Source organism: Mustela nivalis (assembly GCF_964662115.1).
Source record: "Mustela nivalis genome assembly, chromosome: 9".
Lineage (NCBI taxonomy): Eukaryota > Metazoa > Chordata > Mammalia > Carnivora > Mustelidae > Mustela > Mustela nivalis.
The window spans coordinates 28,277,935-28,297,378 of record NC_139028.1 but is presented as its reverse complement, the minus strand read 5'-3'; the positions used below and the strand labels follow the sequence as shown (position 1 = coordinate 28,297,378).

Below are 19,444 nucleotides of genomic sequence, written 5' to 3'. Positions count from 1 at the left end.
TACATACATTAGAACTTTTCATCTTTAGGAACCTTCCTCTTTGGGGCGCCTGAGTGCCTCAGTGGGTTAAAGCCTCTGTGTTTGGCTCAGGTCATGGTCCCTGGGTCCTGGGATCAAGCCACACATCCGGCTCTGTGCTCACTACGGAGCCTGCTTCCCTTCCTCTCTCTCTCTCTGCCTGCCTCTCTGCCTGTGATCTCTGTCTGTCAAATAAATAAATAAAATCTCTAAAAAAAAAAAAAAAAAAATAGAAACCTTCATTTTTTGTGAAGATAAAGGAGTCCATAAGCATGAACAGTCTTTTACACCTGCATTCTGGGGCTTGGCAAATTTTAAATATTATGAATATGTTTTATGATTTCTGAAGACCTACTTTCTTCCGGCAAGTTTTATTTCAGGGTTTGTAACATGTTTACTAATAGACCCAGGTCTATTAGTAGCGGCCCCTGTAGAGACAAGCCCACGTTTGGCAGCTAAGGTTTCAGCCTTTCATCTCACTGGCATTGACCTAGACAGTTAATGATTATCATTTCCTTTAACTTTGGTCATCTAGACAGAAGAAATTGAAAAAGTTTACGTAAAGATGTTTATGCTATTTTTATTTTATCTATTCCATTGCCTTGTTCTCAATGATATTCACACCCTTCACAACTTCACGAGACGCTGGGCACAGTCGCCATCATCCCAAGCTATTTTTCTCGCTGACAGACCTTGTGGGAGAGAGCATGAGCCGGTCTGAGAAGGCAGAGTGCAAGTGGGATTTCCGCACAATACTTAACGCTGCTCCGTCTGAAGCCGGGCCTGATTTGATGAAACCAAGCTGAAAGCAGCTTTCCTTGGCCAAAGATGACCCCAGAGACTGTGAACCAGAAAAGTAGTGGTGTTGGTTCCCAGGATCGTTCTGGGGACTTCTATAAAGACTTCATTTATGTCGATGAACAGAGTTCTGAATTTGGGACATCCCACCTGGAGGTAGAAAGTAGCACCCGCCTCCCGCGCATGCGTACACACGATGCAGACGGATGCAACAGGGACTTTCTGACTCCCTGCACTTGGGATTTCCCGGGGCCCCACGTTCCAAATGTGGTTGCCACTGCTGATCTGATCACCTCCCTGAAGTCTGTCCTTTGATACAGACATCTCAGAGCCCCAGGCCACAAGGCAAGTTCAAGCCCTTGGGGGTAAACAGCAGAGGTCTGGGGTGGGGAAAAAGTACTGGGAGAAGTCAGCTGACCTCCAGAGCCGCATTCTAGCATCCCAGAGATGTGTGAGGTGGGGTCGGGACTCCCAGTTCCTCGAAGAACTGGATTGTGGCTTCAATGCTGTCCTGGGCGGACCCAGCTTCCAGCTGCTTTATCTTCCTCAGTCAATACCTTGCGGAAGGTGGAGGAGCCCTTTCTGTCCCTCTGGGGACCAAGTGCCATATCAGCTGAGGGGAGGGGAGCTTTGTTGTTATTGTTCTATCAGGTTCTGCAAACTGGCCAGTTTCACCCCCAGAACTAGTCTGTGGTTTCCGAGAGGGAAAACCAGCCACAGTCACCGGTCACCTTGAACATCCCGGGTCTGGACTTTCTGCAAGGAATCTCTCCATGAAGCTAGTCTGGATTTTGAGGCCTTCTGGAAGCTTCTGTATGCCGATTCATCTAGCGTCCTGTTTGTTTGATTTTGCAACCGTTGCTTCTAAGTGCACTTCTTACCCTTCCTTACAGAAGGGAAGTTTCTCGTAAGGGCCGTTGTGGTGACCCTGAAGGCTGTCAGCGGTTTGGCAGGACAGCGCTTGTCCACACACGCTGTCCCCGTCACTTCTGTCTGGTCATATCTGGACCCAAATGGGTGCCGAGCACCATATTCTGGGGCTCCCAGCCTGATGGGTACCAAAACATGCTTTCAGGACACAATAACATTTTTTCGTTGGGGTCGGTATTTCTACCTCCAGGACCAGAGGTTTTAGACATAAATTAAGCAGCAGTGGCCCAACGAGGCGCCTGTGAATGTTTACAGTAGAATTATCCCTTTGTCTAATCCTCTGGGTTCCATAGACCCGAACTCATCCGCTAAAAGGGATGTGCCCTGGGGTGACTGTGTGGTGATTCCCAGGGTCCCTCCTCACAAGGAAGTCTTCTTGAGGTGGGGCCTGGGGACCTAGGCCCCATCTTACTGGTTCCATGACCTGTTGCCCTGAACTCAAGCATTCTTGGGTGTGGTGGCAAGGGCCCTGACAGCTCTCAGTGCTCAACCAGGCTCACCAATTCTGGGGGGTTTTGGCCTCCAAGAGCCAGATTAGCGGGAGCCTTCATCTACACAGGAGGGGACAGACAGGTGCAGCTGTATGTATGGGCAGTAACCGAGAATGTGACTGTGTCCTGGCTGAGGGAGACCGCAGGGCACCACCCCCTGTTCCCATGGACCCTAGACCTGGGAAGGGACCAAACAGAAGGACCCCATCCCCCACAGTCTGGGAACCGCACACTGCCCCTGACTGTTCCCCGTTGGTATTGGGAGTGGATAAGGCCTGGGGTTTCCATTCAAAAACCGAGCAGTGGTGGTCGCTGCGCAGAGCCTTCTGCCCGCTCAGGTGGGCTCCAGGCACCGCAGATGCTGAAAATGTATGTGAAAATAATGTGATCATTAGCTTCCTGTTATAAGCAATCAGGCTTGCATTCCTAGATAATCAAAGATATCAAGTTGCTGGGGTGCCTGGGGGACTCAGTCAGCGGAACGTGTCTGTATCTCGTGGTTGTGAGTTCGAGCCCCACATTGGATGGAGAGAACACTAAAGCTTTACCCAAAAAATCATTTCCTAAGGACCCATCTCCCCTGGACACAATAAAATACGCTTCTTTCAGCCTTTGGAACCCTCTCCTCCTGGGCAGTTATCCCTGCCGCTGGTCACGAAGTGCCCTGCCTGAGGTCCATGAGCCTCTAAACTAAGCTCTGGCTTCTTCCTGCTCTGAGGGGACGGCTTCCCTGCTTGAGATTAAGCATTAAGTTCTGCAAAACGATAGTTCTCATTTCTGCTCTCACCATTGTTACTTCTCTCTGTTCCACTGAACTTGGCAATCAAGAGAAGCAAATGAACAATTCTCACATAATCCCAGATCCCCCCTGTGACCAGCCTCCCATAATCAGGGCAGGACAGCTAGTGTGTGGCGCCCCCTTGTGACGTCTGGGAACATTCCCGGGTCAGGAGAGGCTCTGAGGTCTGGCCCCTGTTGTGAGGCTGCTCAGGGAATCAGGAGTTCATGCTCAGAAGTTCAAAGGATTCCAAGCTCCAGAGAGGCACGGACGGGGCTGCCTGCACGTGAGTTCAGAGCCTGAGCGTCAGCAGCCGGCGGCCTGACAGGTTCAAGCAAACTGGGGTCAGACCTGGGCCTGGGCTCAGCTTGCAGTGGGAGCAGTGGACCTGCCCACTGTACCCTGTCACCTCAGATTTGCAGAAAGCCTCTACAGAGTAGTAGTTCCAAGACTGGCTTCTGAATTCCCCAGAGAAAGCTTTTTGAGGAATCCTAGGCATTGGCATAAACATGTACTGTAGATCATTAACTGAAAATAATCATGTAACAGAGACAAACCGAATCATCGCATACACAGATTTCGAAATGACTTGGCGTTGTCTTTAGGCTGACTGATGTGTCTGCCGATGACGGAGAAGAAAAAGAATTTCAATGCTTTCCATTTCTAAAAGCCACAGTGCTCCTGGGAGCCTCTGTGCGTGAAGCCTCTGCTTTTGTCTTGGGTCTTGATCTCAGGGTCCTGATCCCACCCTGGATCCCAGTCCTGGGACAGGCTCCCATCTGAGTGGGGAGTCCACTTCTCTGTCTGTTGTCTCTCTCTGTCTTCCTCTGCTCCTGCTTTCTCTCTTTTCAAATAAATAAATAAAGCCTTTACAAAATAAAAGCTGAGACCTTTGCTTTTGTAGAGAGATGGCTGAACCAGTATATCTGGGAAGTAGGACCAGGCCCAAGATAGGGTTGGGGAAGAAAATTGTTCCTCCTAGTGATATGGGGAAGACTCTGACCAGGGCTGTGCTTACTTGGACTCAAGAGCAAGAGAGGGGAGGGGGCTGGGAGAGGAGTGTGGAGGCCTGTCGGGCACTGTGGTGTGTAAAACCCCTCTTAGAAGCCCTAGACTCCCCAAATCTCCATGGGCACGAATACCCTTTGTTACTTTGAAGGTAACAGGGTGAAACTCAGCAATGGGGATACTTTCCCTGTGGGGTGGCGTCAGCCCAGGCAAAGGGAAGGGCTAGAAGGTGAAATGGGGGAAGGTCATGAGACCAGGGAGAGGCAGCCCTTGGAACCTACAGTGACCATGAGACAGCGTCAGGGGCGTCATGACCTCACAGACATGGATGCAGAATTTCCAGATAAACTGGGGCCTTTCCTGCTTCCCAGGGACCCTGGGCTTCCACCAGGCAGCAGCTGCTGCAGGATGGTGCTCCCACCACCAGGGGTGTCCTTGGCAGGAGTGAACCAGGGGCTGAGAGGAAGATTTGAGGTGGCTGCACCTCTCTAGAGAGACTGGGCAGAACTTGGAGGGCTCTGAGGGAGAGAGGGAAGGGGGCCGGGTGAGTCTCCCAGGCCATCTGAGTGAGCTGTGCCTCCTGGGTCATGAGCTGTCCTCTGCTCCCCAGGAAGGAGGAGGAGCCCCTGCTTCCTGATGGGGCCAGACGCCCACCCGGCGCCACCAGAGGAGGACACGGGGCCGGGCTGGACATGTGCCCCGCCGCAGAGGCTGCACGCAGGGGCCCGCCCTGCTCACGACGTGTGATTGCGGAAAAGGTCAGACTCCTCCAGCTGCCTCAGCTGAATCCTCCGAGTCCCTGAGTTCATGTGTGAGGTTGGACAGGGGCCAGGGAAAAGGTCTCTTGCAACCGTCAGGATGGAGCAGAATAGTGTCCCCACAGCTGAAGCCAGAGGAGCCTGGGATGCCGGCCACAGGGGACACACACATGGGCACCTCGGGACAGCTCGTAAGTGAGGCCCCAGGACAGGCCTCTGGACCGGCTCTCCAGCTGTCCCAGGTGGGTGTCCATCAGCCGCAAACAGGACAGGGGTGGCCACAGGGCCATTTTCTGTGTGGTCCCCACTATCTCTGTTTGGGTTGTTGTTGTTTTGTGTTGAGGAAACAGAAGTCATTTGGAAGGATTTTCCCTCCACTGCTATTTACTTGTTTATGTGTTAGTTTGTTTAGTGTTGCTAAGCTCAATTCTTGGAATCAAGGGCTCCTTGCTTTGGTAAAGCTGTTCCCCTTACCATCATTACTTGGGAGCCTGGACTGGCCCGGGTGTCCTCGAGTTCCCTGGAACCCAGGCTGTGTTGCGGACCCCATGTTGGCACCTCCAAGTATTTAGTACAGTATTTAGCTCAGCTTGTTTCCATCGTTTTGCTAAAATGAATTAATAAATAAAGTGGGATCATGAGGTCATAGGTGTCTCCCTTCTTAGCCCCTGCCTCCAGAACCTTCTAAACCTGCCATCATGTGATTCCTTGCTATTTCAGTATTCTGTGAAATACCATGGTTTCATTTTCTCAGAAACTATAAAACCACAACTGCAGTAAACACGGAAGGCCACGACCTTTCTTTCACAGCAGAAATGAGGCCGGATGGGCGCCTGGGTGGCTCAGTGGGTTGAGCCTCTGCCTTCAGCTCAGGTCATGATCCCAGGGTCCTGGGATCCAGCCCCGCATCAGGCTCTCTGCTCAGCAGGGAGCCTGTTCCCTCCTCTCTCTCTCTGCCTGCCTCTCTGCCTACTTGTGATTTCTGTCAAATAAATAAATAAAATCTTTAAAAAAAAAAAAAAAAGAAAGAAAGAAATGAGGCTGGAATCATTTATATTAAGTCTTTAGAGGAAATTAACATGTGAGAAATTAGTCCCATGCCCAGGCACTTCCTTTTACCCCTGCTGGAGGGGATGCAGTTTGAGCACAGCTGTCTCTGGGGACTAGGGAGCAGAGAGACTCCATCTTGCAGGGCCCACAGGGGCCGAGGTCCCTGCAAAGGGAGAACAGATGTGGCCACGATGGTGGTGGAGGTGGGGGCCTGGATCTGAGCAGGAGCATCTGCAACCAGTGTCCAGACAGTCACAGGGGACACGCTGGCCCTCACCTGGTGGGGAATATCTTCAAAGGCCCATCTGCTGTACAGGTTGGGGGAAGTGGTCAATGACAGCATGATTCAACCACTAGCACTTGCTGAGGCTGAGGACATGGGGGTGGATCTCATTGCTTTTTGCCCAGAAGAACTCTTTAATCAACTCATGTCCTTTCTTTTTTAAAAACTGTGACCCAGGGGCACATGGGTGGCATAGTCAGTTAAAGGTCTGACTCTTGGTTTTCGGCTCTGGTCATGATCTCAAGGTCGTGGGATCGAGTCCTGTGTTGGGCTCCAAGCTCAAAGCAGGGCTACTTGGGACTGTCTCTTCCTCTCCCTCTGCCCCACCCGCACCTCAAATAAATATTTTTAAAAAAAATTTTAAGGTTTTATTTATTTGTCAGAGTGAGCACAGGCAGACAGAGTGGCAGGCAGAGGCAAACAGAGAAGCAGGCTCCCGTTGAGCAAGGAGCCCGATGTAGGACTCGATCCTAGGACGCTGGGATCATGGCCCGAGCTGAAGGTAGCAGCTTAACCAACTGAGACACCCAGGCGTCCCAATATTTAAATCTTAAAACACACATGCAAACACACACACACACACACACACACACACACACACACACAATCATGGGACCCAGACCATCCTTGGGAAAGACAATATTGGACGTTTCCAGCGGGTACTGGGGATGCAGCTGGAGGCAGGGTGCGGCACAGTCTTTAAGGGCTCTAGAGGGCCAGGCTGGGGGCATGGGAACAGATGAAGTCTGAGTTCTAACTAAATTAAGCAGTGTGACTCAGAACAGCACTGGGTGTTTTGAAAGCACAAGTCCTCCCTGGCAAAGCAGACACAAAAGCCTTTCCTAGTCCACGAACCGTGGGAAAGGGTCCAGCTGAACATGTGTGTACAGAGCCTTTGACAACCACACGGAGCTGTTCAAATCTGACGACCTCTTCTCTGTCTCAGTTTCGGCCGGGGAGAAGACTTTTAGGGCTGCTCTGTGCTTTTTTTTTTTTTTTTTCCTTTTAAAGATTTTATTTATTTGACAGAGAGCGATCACAAGTAGGCAGAGAAACAGGCAGAGAGAGACAGGCTAGCCGCTGAGCAGAGAGCCTGATGTGAGGCTCGATCCCAGGACCCTGAGACCACGAACTGAGCTGAAGGCAGAGGCTTAACCCACTGAGCCACCCAGGCGCCCCCGCTCTGTGCTTTGAGACCCGCGCCCCTGAGTGTCAGGGAGATGGTTTTAAACGGGTGGGAAGACAGCTAGGGGCAAGGGCGCGGGGTCTGAAGGTGGTGGGGGCCACGTGCGCAGCTCTCCCCCCCCCCCGCCCCGCCCTGCTGGGACAGCACAGTCTTTCCCCTGCCTCACTGGGGAGCAGGGAAACAGGCCTCCCCTGAGCAGGTACAGCTCCCAAATTCATGCCACCCTTTCTTTCCCTCCGCCTGTCCTCCTCTCCTGCGACTGATATGAGTGAAACCCTGGGCTCACTTTTCTCCCTCCTTCCCCCATCTTTCTCTGTCTGGATTACCTCTCCGCCTCCCTCCATCCCTCCAGGTAGGAGAGGATTGGGCTCTCCTCTGCAGCAGAGTCTCTGGTTGGGGTGGACATCTTGTATTCCACAAGGTGCAACACCCTCCATCCTTCTCAGTCTTCTCTGTCTCTCTCAGGAGCAGGATATTTCTGCTCAGACCCCTCCCAGATCAGCAGGAGTTCCAGGACTAGAAACAGAGAGATCCCGACCACAAGGACCATCCCCCAACCTCTGCCCTCTGAGCTGTCCACATCTGGGAGGAATAGGGTAGAGGAGGAGATAAGGCAAAGGTGAGCTTCCTGCTGCCTCCACGAGCAGGTGCCCACAATGGCCGCATCACTGTGGACCTGTGTTTCCATCCCTGAGCGCTTTCTTCCCGGCCTCTCCTCCTCTGAGTTGCAGTTGGCTCAACCTCCCACGGAGTGGGGGCTTCTGGAAACAGCTGGTGTGCATGGTATCTCCTTTGGCAGAGAGTCTGGGAACACACCCCCAAACCCAAGAACCTGCACTACAAGGGAGTCCAGTCTTAGCACGTCTTAGCATGTCCCTGAGTGTAGGGGGAGGTCACGAGAAAAGTTCCTACCCCCTCCCCGTATTCCCACGGACCCATCACACAGCCTTGCTTAGCAGAAAATACAGAACCAAGGCTAGCACGGCACACTGGGGGGGCCTTACTCATCCTACATTCAGTGGAGGTAGCACAAAGACCTAAAAAACCAGAAGGAGGCTCAAACTTGTCTGAGTTGAATGTAAATTTACTTACACATGTTTGGGAGGGCTCTCTGGAAGCTTCCTCGGGGCAGGAAGTGAAGGTGAGGTAGGTATGGATTTGTGGGTACTATAGCCTGGTGTCCAAGAAATACCTCATGGCTCCTTCTCTTGAAGTCATCCATAATATATCATCCACCATCACCGACCTGGATGCTAGTCACTCCATCTGTGTTTTGGGGGCTTCTCCTTCCTCTCATGTCTGTGGGGAGCAGTGACTAACGAAGGTCGTGAGTGTTCGCCTGAACTTAGAGCAGAAATATCTGTCTTTGCTGGAGCTCCTGGCCCCTGTTTTGGTTTCGTGCCTGGGGCCTCCCTGGTTCCCGCCAAGTCTGAAACCCATGCAGATGACGGGCCACCTCTTTGAGGGGACTGTATCCCTGTGAGGTCACCCGCTCCTTCAGGGGCTGACCAAATGAGGGTGGAGAGGATTGATCCCATTCTCCCTCAGCGCCCAAGGCACTCCCTCCTCTCCCCAGTATCCAGGTCATGCTGCCAAGGGCTTCAGGCCTCCAGATAGACCAGCAAGTGGGGGAGGCTGTTCTCAAACAACTTGTTTGTTGCCAAAAACATCCTCCCTGCTGGCATGCATCAAATGGACTAGAAACTTCTGGAAGAAAGTGGGCTCGCTTCAGAAGGGAAGAAGGGAAGACAAAAAGAGTTGAGTAGGCCAGCTAGGAGTCCTGCCACAAAATGGTTTGTGTCCTTAGGTTGAATGTTGTACAAAGGAAAAGAGGTTGTAGGGAAGCCTTCTAAAGTAACAGCAATGAGTTGGCAAAATCCTCCACTTTTCTCCCATCTTCTGTTTGGATCAGAGGGGCTGGGCAGAGCCCCTGGGTGGTAAGGAGACCCCTGGCCTGGTGGGAACTCCTGGGACCAGGGCTGGGTGGCCTTTGGAACACTCTCAAAGTCTGTGTGGGGACTGGAGGAAAAGCTTACCGTCTTCGAGCATCATTTGGCCTCTCTAGGTCATATCCGACCTGTGAGCCTGGGGAAAGGGTCTTCCCCAGTGCAGTTGCCCCCACCTCAGCCCCTGCACCACTTCCTGCCACCCCCACACACATGTCATGGAGCCGCTCTTCTCATTCTTTAAGAACTCCCCATTCATTTTGCTAATCATAAATACTTTACATTACAGAGCCCCTTCACCCCAATACACTGTTACAGAGGAAAAAATTTTCTATACTCTTCAAGATTCTTACAGGTGTTCTAAGAACAAATTGACGGAGACAGATTATCAGGGGAAAAAGCAAATCAGATTTAATGATGTGCACATGAGGAATTCACAATAAACATGAGATTCCAAGGACAGTTAGGCAAAAGGATGTATTTATGTTATCCTGAACTAAGGAGAAGGGGTAGGGATCTGGGACTTCAAAGGGAAGGAAAGCAATTCAAAGATGGAGAAGGGTTAAGGGAGTGATGGAGGCACAAAGAGAGAAGGGAGGACACAGGAATCTGAGGAAAATAGCATCAAGGGCGATGGGAAGCAGAAAGCCTTGGTCTGGCAGGTGAAGCTGTGGAGAAGTCAACACCCAGAGCTGAGAAAGAGTGGGCTTCAGGACTTTAACAGTGCTGGGACAAGGTGGTCCCATTCTCTGAGGTGACAAGAGCACAGAAAAGGGCTAAATGAATAACTGAGCAGGACAAAGAAGGGTCATTTACAGTATCACCGTGGGATTCAAAACCAATTTAAGCCCTGGGTCTCAAGAAAGGCGAGAGGTCCCCATGGTGTTGGTATCCATACGGGGAAATGTCACCTGGAGAGGAAGACAAAAAAAGAGGATCTTTGATTCACGGCCTCCAAGATCAAGTGTTTCCTACATTCGAGGTAAACAACACATTTTTGTTGAAAGAATGAGTGATTCAGTCAGTGGGAAAAAACACCCCATGGTCCTGAGGAGTCAGGTTGCCAGGTAAGACGGGACAGCAGCCACGCTGCACTGACAGAGGGGGCCCCTAGTGGGCCATCTTCCCCCAACCCCTCACCTTGAATTTTCACAGCCAGTCCCTCCCACCCCAAGTCTGCATGGAGACTCCCCAAAAACCCAGGGACCCCTCAACAAGCCCTTTTTCTCCTGAGAACTCTGTCGGTCCAGTCAAGGGCCAGTGGCAGTCCAGCACCCGATCCAAGACACTTGTGCAGTTTTTTCTTTTCCCAACGGATTTCACAGACCTTTAGTCACTATCATATGTGAGCTTAGACGATACTGAAATATTGCCACACTGATTTCAGCCTCAGCTCCAGCAATGCAAACACTAATTTTGCAAACAGTGCCAGAACCCGGGTCTGGGATAGCGTTCCCAGTGCTTAAGGATGGAGTATGCAAGGAAGAGCCAAGCCCTTGTAAGGAAACTCCCGATTGTAAGTCCAGGAAACTGGTTATAGAGCTATGGTGAAAATTACTTTAAAACACCACCCTCGGGCACCTGGGTGGCTCAGTGGGTTAAAGCCTCTGCCTTCAGCTCTGGTCATGATCCCAGGATTCTGGGATTGATCCCCTCGTCGGGCTTGCTGCTCGACGGAGAGCCTGTTTCCTCTTCTCTCTCTGCCTGTCTCTCTGCTTACTTGTGATCTCTGTCTGTCAAATAAGTAAATAAAATCTTTAAAAAAAAAAAAAAGAAGAAGAAGAAAGAAAGAAAGAAAGAAAGAAACCAACCCTCAGGGAAACCATGACACATTTTGGCCATGACCCCTTTTGAAATTTTTCCAGAAAAGACCCTCCCTGAACTCTCTGCTTTTGGCCTCAGGGACCTGAGAGCTACCCCCTCAAGATCAGGTAACGGTCACCCACCTCAAAACACACCTACCTTCATGATCTCTGCCTCAGAGCATTCCCCTGCCTCTCCACAGCCGGGATGGTCCTTTGCCCTTCATGGAAAACCTCACCTTCATTGATAACCCGTCCGGCGTTGAAAGACATGTGGGCATTGACTCTCACAGCCTGGAAATGTGCTAGAATTGGATAGTGAAAACAGGCATAATGAGGCTCTCCACACCCTGCCTTCCCACAGGTCAGGAGGGTGCATACCCTCTGGGCCATTGGCGGCCCGGAAAATGGCAGGCCTGATGAGGTGGACGGGAACAGGATTTCTGGGGGCTTGGCTCATACCTGGGAGCGCTGAGAGGAACCCCCTCTCTTCCCAGGGACGTACTGTACTAGCCCAGCGAAGGTCAGGTCCTACCCTGGAGTTCCAACAGCCCCACTCATATGGCCCCAGGGCCATCTTCCCAATCCTTCCCAAGAAGCAGCCCACATTGCCTTCACCACCCATAAAACTTCCTTTGCTCCTTTTCAACTCAAATTTAGAGCTCTGGGCAAGAAGGCCCAAGGAGCGGGGAGCAGGGGTGGGGGCGGGGGGGGGATGGGAGAGGGGGTTGGAAGGTGGTCAGGAATTCTAAATGAGGTGGGAAGAAGGTGAAATCAAATTGGGAAGGGGGGAGGAAGGAGAGAGGGAAGAGCAGGGACAAAAGTGGAGGAGGCAAAGGAGAGGGCAGGCAGAGAGGGAGGAAACACAGCGGGTGAGGGGGAGAAGGCTGTGATCACCTCCGTGCTTAAGGTTAGACCCTTGTGCCTGGCTCTCCACCTCGCGTCCCCTCCCCGTGGCCCACCATTTCCCAGCTCACCTAAATTCTGTTCCCTAGATCCGTGGTAATACTCATACTGATATCCGGCCCGGCCTCTTGCTTGCCAGCAGCCGTACAGGACCAGCACCAGCAGTGGGGGCAGCAGCATCAGCAGCGTTGGGGCGAAAGGTCCCATTTTGCATGCAGGATCAGGCAGCAGAAGAACGCAGGGCAGAGCCACAGGTCTGACTGAGGACAGGGCGCTAGAACAGCAGCTGGGAGGAGCGCCAGTGGGAGCCGGGGCAGAAGGCTGCACTTCCCCTACAGCTTGCCCTGAAGGGAGCCGAGTTGTCTGCCGCCCGCCCCCGCAGAGGCGGGGCACACACCACGTGATTTCTCCTAGCCCAGTCTCCAGAGCGTGCTGGGAAATCCGGTGATTTCTCAGAAACGGATGGTTAAAAACAGGCATAAAGCCACACCCCCATTTCTTTTTAAAAAGATTTTATTTATTTATTTGACAGAAACCACAAGTAGGCAGAGAGGCAGGCAGAGAGAGAGGAGGAAGCAGGCTCCCTACAGAGCAGAGAGCCTGATGGGGGCTCAATCCCAGGACCCTGAGATCCTGACCTGAGCAGAAGGCAGAGGCTTTAACCCACTGAGCCACCCAGGCGCCCCTCACACCCCCTTTTGATAAAAAGGCAAGTCTAAGGACAGGCGAGCCACAGGAATTTCCCCGGGAATTTCCCCGCTGCAAGCCCGCAGCACTCACTTCCGCAACCCCACCCCGCAGGCAGCCCACCGCCTGGAAGCTGCACCCGGGGCTCCACCTTAGCGGGGGACATTCTCTGCGGGTTCCTGCCACCACCATAAACACCCCTGTTTGCTGTAGAGCCGCTATCTGCCTCTGGCTCTCTCTCACTTCTCAGTCCCTTGTCCCGGGGGTTAACATAACAGGTTTATCTTCCAGGCAGGCTGAAGACTAGAGATTTGGGTTTGTGTATATGCTGAGGAATGTAATTTAAAAACACTGAACTGGAGGGACCCCCGGCTGGCTGGCTGCGGCGGAGGGGAGTGGGGAGAGCGGTGGGTGGGAGGTGGAGTAAGCAACGCTTGACCTTGGGAGTTGTGAGTTCAAGCCCATGTTGGGTATAGCGATTACTCAAATAAAAATTTTTAAAAAGCAAAACAAAACTTTGATCTGGAAAAAAGAAAAGTTTTGTAGCTTGGGCTTCAGACTCCTCTGTGCCCCCCTCCCAGGCACACCCCAGAATTTGGGGCCACCCTTACCCTAATGCAGACCTCAAGAATGAATGGATCTGCTCCCCCTCCTGCATTAACCTTCTCTCCCAGCTTAAGAACAGGAAACCCACTGAAACGGAGAGATTACTCCATAGGCGAATATATTCCACAGCCCACCTCTGAAGTCTGAAGACGCTGAGGCAACTACGTCCTCCCAAAATAGCAAATGACATTGACAGAGAACTTGCTATGTGCCAGACCTACGTTGAATACTGGAACAATACTGTTGACAGAGCAGAAGGCAAGCTGAGGACAGAGCACAGGTGGGATCTGTGTCTCACCTTCCTCAGGTTATCTCTGCTGCCATAAAGACAAGGGGAGGAAAGACAAATGGTTAAGGTACAGAGATTACAGTCCTGTAGGACAGGAGTCTCCCTCAGTTTACAAATGTCTTAGTGATTCACAGGAAAAAAGCATTCTTATCAACCATCTAACTTCCATAAGGAAACTCCCAAGGCTCTTAAGGTTAATGCTTTGCTAGAGGGAAAAACAACCTTAACTTGACAGTGGCAAGGCCTCTCATATCTTGTAGGATAGGAAAAAAGTTCATTTGAAAACCTCCCTTTTGGGGCGCCTGGGTGGCTCAGTGGGTTAAGCCTATGCCTTCGGCTCAGGTCATGGTCCCAGAGTCCTGGGATTGAGCCCCGCATCCAGCTCTCTGCTCAGCGGGGGGCCTGCTTCCCCCTCCTCCACCTCTGCCTGCCTGTGATCGATCTCTCTCTCTCTGTCAAATAAATAAATAAATCTTTAAAAAAAAGAAAGAAAGAAAAAGAAAACCTCCCTTTTCCCTTACCTCCCCCAACCACACAGTATATCATCAGCCACCCCTCACAGCCCTGGGGCAGCAGCTCTTAGTGTTCATGGGTCCCGTTTCTGTGCTTTAATAAAACCACCATTTTGCACCAAAGACGTCTCGAGAATTCTTTCTTGGCCATTGGCTTCGGACTCCGCCCCACCAAATTTCACCTATTAAAAACCACATCATGGGGTGCCTGGGTGGCTCAGTGGGTTAAGCCTCTGTCTTCCGCTCGGGTCATGATCTCAGGGTCCTAGGATAGAGCCCCACATGGGGTTTTCTGCTCGGTGGGGAGCCTGCTTCCCTCTCCCTATCTCTGCCTGCCTCTGTGCCTACTTGTGATCTCTGTCTGTCAAATAAATAAATAAAATCTTTTTAAAAAATAAAATAAAAACCACATCATTTAGCATCCAATGTGGGGCTTTGAATCTTTATATCTGGACCTAGGGCTTTGGTTAAAACTTGGTGAGTACTTTCCTTCTCGCCCTTTGCTCTCATTTCAGGAGCTTGTCAGGGAGTGCGGTCTTCCTGGAACACTTTTTTGCCTGCTGCTCAGGCTGCAATCCTCTGGCCCATGGCTACTCTACCAGAAGGAGAAGCCTGCCTTTTGGCTGGAAGTTAGTACCCTGCCCGGGGTGATAATAAGACCCAGAAACTTGATGCCGTCTCTTTACTCCTGTCCTTAGGCAAAGTCCTCTGTCATGGGCTGGGGACAGCTGCCAATCTTAAGATTCCTTTGTGTGGTTTCCTCCTCCTTGGTCTAATGTGATCCCCTTCATATCCCTGGTCTAGCTGCTTCTGGCTGCAAGACCTCAGTGTGGACCTGGCTGAAAACAGTACCCGACTGAACTTTAACCTAACCAGGGACCATTTCCCAGGGACATTGGCTAGGAGGATGACATATGTTAGAATGTTGCTTAGATCATGATGGCTTTCTCTTTGTACTGCCTTCTATCAGTGTCCTCTACTAACTACTTAAGTCACAAAATTGGGTACTTTCCTCTTATAAAACATCTCTAGTATAGATTCTAAGTGGCCTTCACAGCAAAGCAAGCCAAAGTACATGTGGTCTTCACAGCGGGGTCTTCAGCAGGGCAAGCCAAGGCACATTGTGACCTTCACGGGGAGACTTCGGCAGGGCAGGCCAAGGGGCAGTTGGCCTTCACCTTGGGGCCTTCATGTCAAGGGAAGCCAAGGTGCACGTAGCCCTCACAGCAAGGCAAACTCAGTCCATACACGGCATCCATCACAGTCTAGAATGCGATGGGGAAGTAGGGGGAGGGCAGGTCTCTCTCCTACAGGGCCTTTGTGGCAGGCAGTGATCACAGAGATTTCGTGTGAGGGATACTTCAAGTCGCTATGACTCCAGGAACCTCCGACGTACCCTGCATGTAGGATGCCACCCGGGAGTCAGGGTGGGAGGGCTGGTTTTCTTGGTAATGGACGTTCTCTATTCAGCCCCCAAGGACTCTCCCCTGGGATGCCTTTTCTCCCACTGGAAACAATTCAGACTGCAAAATTTTAAAAAGGTACTGCATGACCTCAGTAGGATCTATCAGATCTCTTCTGCGGGAAACAGGACAAATGGATGTAGGGTACCTTCATTGCTCGTACCTGGGCCATCACTGGTCTACACCAAGAACTGAGGGCCTCTTACAGAATGTGTTTGCCCAAATGTGTCAGCTAGTAAACTCCGTCCAGACATGTTGGATGATAATTACCTAAATAGGCCTCCTGCGAATAAAGCCTGGTTGCTGGAGGAAACACTGGCCCTCCCTGGCAAAGGGGGCACTGACTTTCTCCCTCTCTCATTATTCATCCTAATAGACCCAAGTTACTTTAGTGGTATGTGGGGGCTTCTCCCTCATTCATTTCCTGGGTTAATGGCTGTCATTGGAACCAACTGTCTCTGCTTAGTCTACCTCGGGGTGGTGACTTTCAGAAACATTCCCAAGCAGCTGCTGAACTCCCTTTGTTTCAGGGAAATTCCCTGTCTCCTCCAGCCCGACAGGAACCATCTGTTTCCTTTGGTTGGTGGGGAAACATGGCGTCTGCCGCTCTGTGGAGCTGATGAGCTCTAGAACCGGAAATCCTTCTTCTGCCGTTAGGCAGCTCTTCACCTCCTCCGTCTCCCCCTCGTCCTGTTTCTGCACCACCTCGGGTGCAGCCTGCATAACTGGCCTCTAGACCATCCTCGCTGCCTCCTGCACCACGGCTCCTCCTACTCCCCACTCCATCAAGGAGCAAAGAGCAGCTGCTGGACTTACCACTGCCCACCTCAGAGTTCCCCACCAGCGTCCCAGGTCAAAACTGACAGCGGGGAACAAATTCACTTTTATTGCAAGGAGCACTGGGTGTTGTATGCAAACAATGAATCGTGGAGCATCACATAAAAAACCAATGATATGGTGACTACCCTAACATGATAAATAAAATAAAATCCAGGTGAAACATAGTTTTGTATTGAAACTAAGTTTGTTGGTTTTAATAAAGACAAACATGTGTTTATTTTCTTTAAAGATTTTATTTATTTATTTATTTATTTATTTGAGAGAGAGAGAGCATGAGAGCAGGGAAGGTCAGAGGGAGAGGCAGACTCCCCACAGAGCAGGGAGCCCCATGTGGGACACAATTCTGGACTCCAGGACCATGACCTTAGCTGGAGGCAGTTGCTTAACCAACTGAGCCACTGAGGCACCCTGATAAACGTTGTCTTTAAACTTATCAGCATTAAGTGTGAAACTTTTATTCTATCAAGGTTTGCTGAAAGTTGAATAAGCTCGTTGTTACGTCTGTTGCAATTTGTTAGCAAAAAGATGACTTAAATGATTGTTAATTGTCTCAAAGTTTTCGTGGGTAATTTTTAAGACAGTTTCAGTGGGATTCATAAAAGAGACTTTCAGGACAAATACAGGTATTTAATATCTTTAAGATCCCAAAACGGAAATTGGTAAGAATTTCCAGAACTAACTAAACTGAGGATGATTATAGTTTAAGACTCTTGTCTAAAACATTGCTAGTTCTCTAATATTTGCTTTTCCAGACTACGGACACTTTCTCTTAAAACATCAGTGATATACAGAAATAATAAGACAATTATTCCTCTGTGAACAAACTGAAGCCTTTAACTTTTCTCTCTACCTGAACCTTCTGAAATTCAGGAGGTCTCAGTGAGTGGTCTTTCTTCCATGGCAATTACGGTCATTAGCGTAAGTTCCATAAGAATTTGTTCTCCTTGCTAACAGGATGCCATTGGAAAGAAACATTGGTGATTTTACCAAGGCTTTGACTGGAATGTCATATTTGAGAGAGACAACGTAGACTAAGATATGGCCAGACAGCTTAAAGGAACTAAGGTTGACTTTATGAAACCCAGAGCCATAAAGGCCCTTGGAACTGTGGGCCTGATACCTTGCTGACAGAGTTCCCAGCAGCCTCACCAGGTGAGTAAAGAATGTCACTTCCTAGCAGGTGCAGGAACCTCAGGATAGTTTGGGGACCTCGAGAAAGAAACCCACCCAATCTAACTGGTGGTTCAGGCATATCTGGCAAGCCCTTGGCTTGACTTCTGGCCTGGAAAGGCTACCAAAAGTTCAACCTAGAGGTTCCTTGTAAATAGTTCCAGCAAAGCAGATTCTGAAACAGCTGTATGGTAAAGCTCTATTCCTGCTGAGCTTATGTAAATAATTAGGCCAACTTTGTTAAAATTGGACTTGTTTTATGAATAAATTAGTCTTGATTTGGCTATCTCTGATTAAAAATGAGGGTTACTGGGGCGCCTGGGTGGCTCAGTGGGTTAAAGCCTCTGCCATCTGCTCAGGTCATGATCCCAGGGTCCTGGGATCAAGCCCCACATCGGGCTCTCTGCTCGAAAAGGTGCCTGCTTCCCCCCCCCCCCTCTGCCTGTCTCTCTGCCTACTTGTGATTTCTGTCAAATAAATAAATAAAATCTTTTTAAAAAAATGATGGTTACTATAGAGAGAAAATATTTCAATAACACATATTTGTAGTTACCAGATTTTAAGCATTGAGACTCAAGAAAACTGGAATGAGGATTTGCCCCAAAACAGCCAATAGGGTTAAATCTTTTTGAGTTACTATATGAAAAACCTTTTCTCACTATAGACCTAGCAATTGATGGAGACTCTAATGTTCTGTTAATTACTCCCTTGAAGCGTGGGTTAATTCGTAAATCTCTAAATGAATATGCAAACCATATCCTCCCTAAACCTGATCTGATAAAAAGTTACTAGCAACCCACCCCATACAAACCCTGGAGACCCGGTTTCTTTAAAGGAGGGGAAGTCTAACACAGTAGAGGATTTAACTCCAAAATGGAAGGGTTCCTGGGGGGTCATATTATATATTCCCACTGGAGTAGAATTAAAGGGACACTCTTCATTGGCTCATATATCTAGAATAAAACCTGTAACTCCCTCACAGGAGACCAGGAAGCAAACTACCGTGCCTTGTTATTCCTGTGAACCAGTGGAAGACCTCAGTTTTCTCTTCAAAGGACAACAAAGGACTGGAAGAAAATTTCAGTGAACTACCGAAAGTCTCTTTATTGAGGTTCCTCTTTCTCATATTAACCTTATTTTGTTGTCTTTTCTGGTGTCTCCCTGCCTGCTGCTAAGACTCCTTCACTGTCATAATCTCCAGCTGACGGAGGGTTCTTTTTTTTTTTAAGTTTTTTTATTTATTTATGTGACAGAGAGAGAAATCGCAAGTAGATAGAAGTAGGCAGAGACGCAGGCAGAGAGAGAGGGGGTTGCAGGCTCCCTGCTGAGCAGAGAGCCTGATGTGGGGCTCAATCCCAGGGCTCTGGAATTGTGACCTGAGCCAAAGGCAGAAGCCATCCAGGTGCCCCCAGAGGGTTCTTTCTACTCAAGAATGGGTATTATTGTGGTAACCTAATGAGATTTTTAGTCTGCATGCCGTATGCTAATATCCCTATGTTAGATACCTTGGATCAGCTGCCTCTGCCTTTGGTAATTCCTGTATATGAATTCCCCAACTGACCAACCAACGTTGACCCATAGGTGGGGACAGCTCTACACCCCTATTCAGCAGGAAGAAGTTCCAGAAGCTAAGACCTTCCACCTTCATCAATCTTAAAGACTTAAGAGTCCAATTGTTCAGAGGGGTATGATGTGGGAAACCAAGGCAGAAGAAAGTGGTGACAAAATTAAATGTCAAGGAGTGCCTGGGTGGCTCAGTGGGTTAAAGCCTCTGCCTTCGGCTTGGGTCATGGTCTCAGGATCCTGGGATGGAGCCCCGCATCGGGCTCTCTGCTTGGTGGGGAGCCTGCTTCCCCCTCTGTCTTTGCCTGCCTCTCTGCCTACTTGTGATCTCTCTCTCTGTCAAATAAATAAATAAATAAA

General features: G+C 50.1%; 3 long non-coding RNA genes across 3 annotated transcripts; 1 reads left to right on the top strand and 2 right to left on the bottom strand.

Moving 5' to 3' along the window:
* Positions 1-572: 572 nt before the first annotated feature.
* LOC309841050 lies at positions 573-1,555 on the bottom strand. The gene is made up of 2 exons (XR_014298912.1): positions 1,235-1,555; positions 573-859 (listed from the first exon to the last, which is right to left on the bottom strand). It is a non-coding gene; the product is annotated as an uncharacterized lncRNA (long non-coding RNA).
* Positions 857-10,069, top strand: LOC309841049. Its single transcript, XR_014298911.1, has 2 exons — positions 857-1,161; positions 4,634-10,069. It is a non-coding gene; the product is annotated as an uncharacterized lncRNA (long non-coding RNA).
* LOC309841048 lies at positions 9,635-12,444 on the bottom strand. The gene is made up of 3 exons (XR_014298910.1): positions 12,026-12,444; positions 11,209-11,353; positions 9,635-10,157 (listed from the first exon to the last, which is right to left on the bottom strand). It is a non-coding gene; the product is annotated as an uncharacterized lncRNA (long non-coding RNA).
* Positions 12,445-19,444: the final 7,000 nt, after the last annotated feature.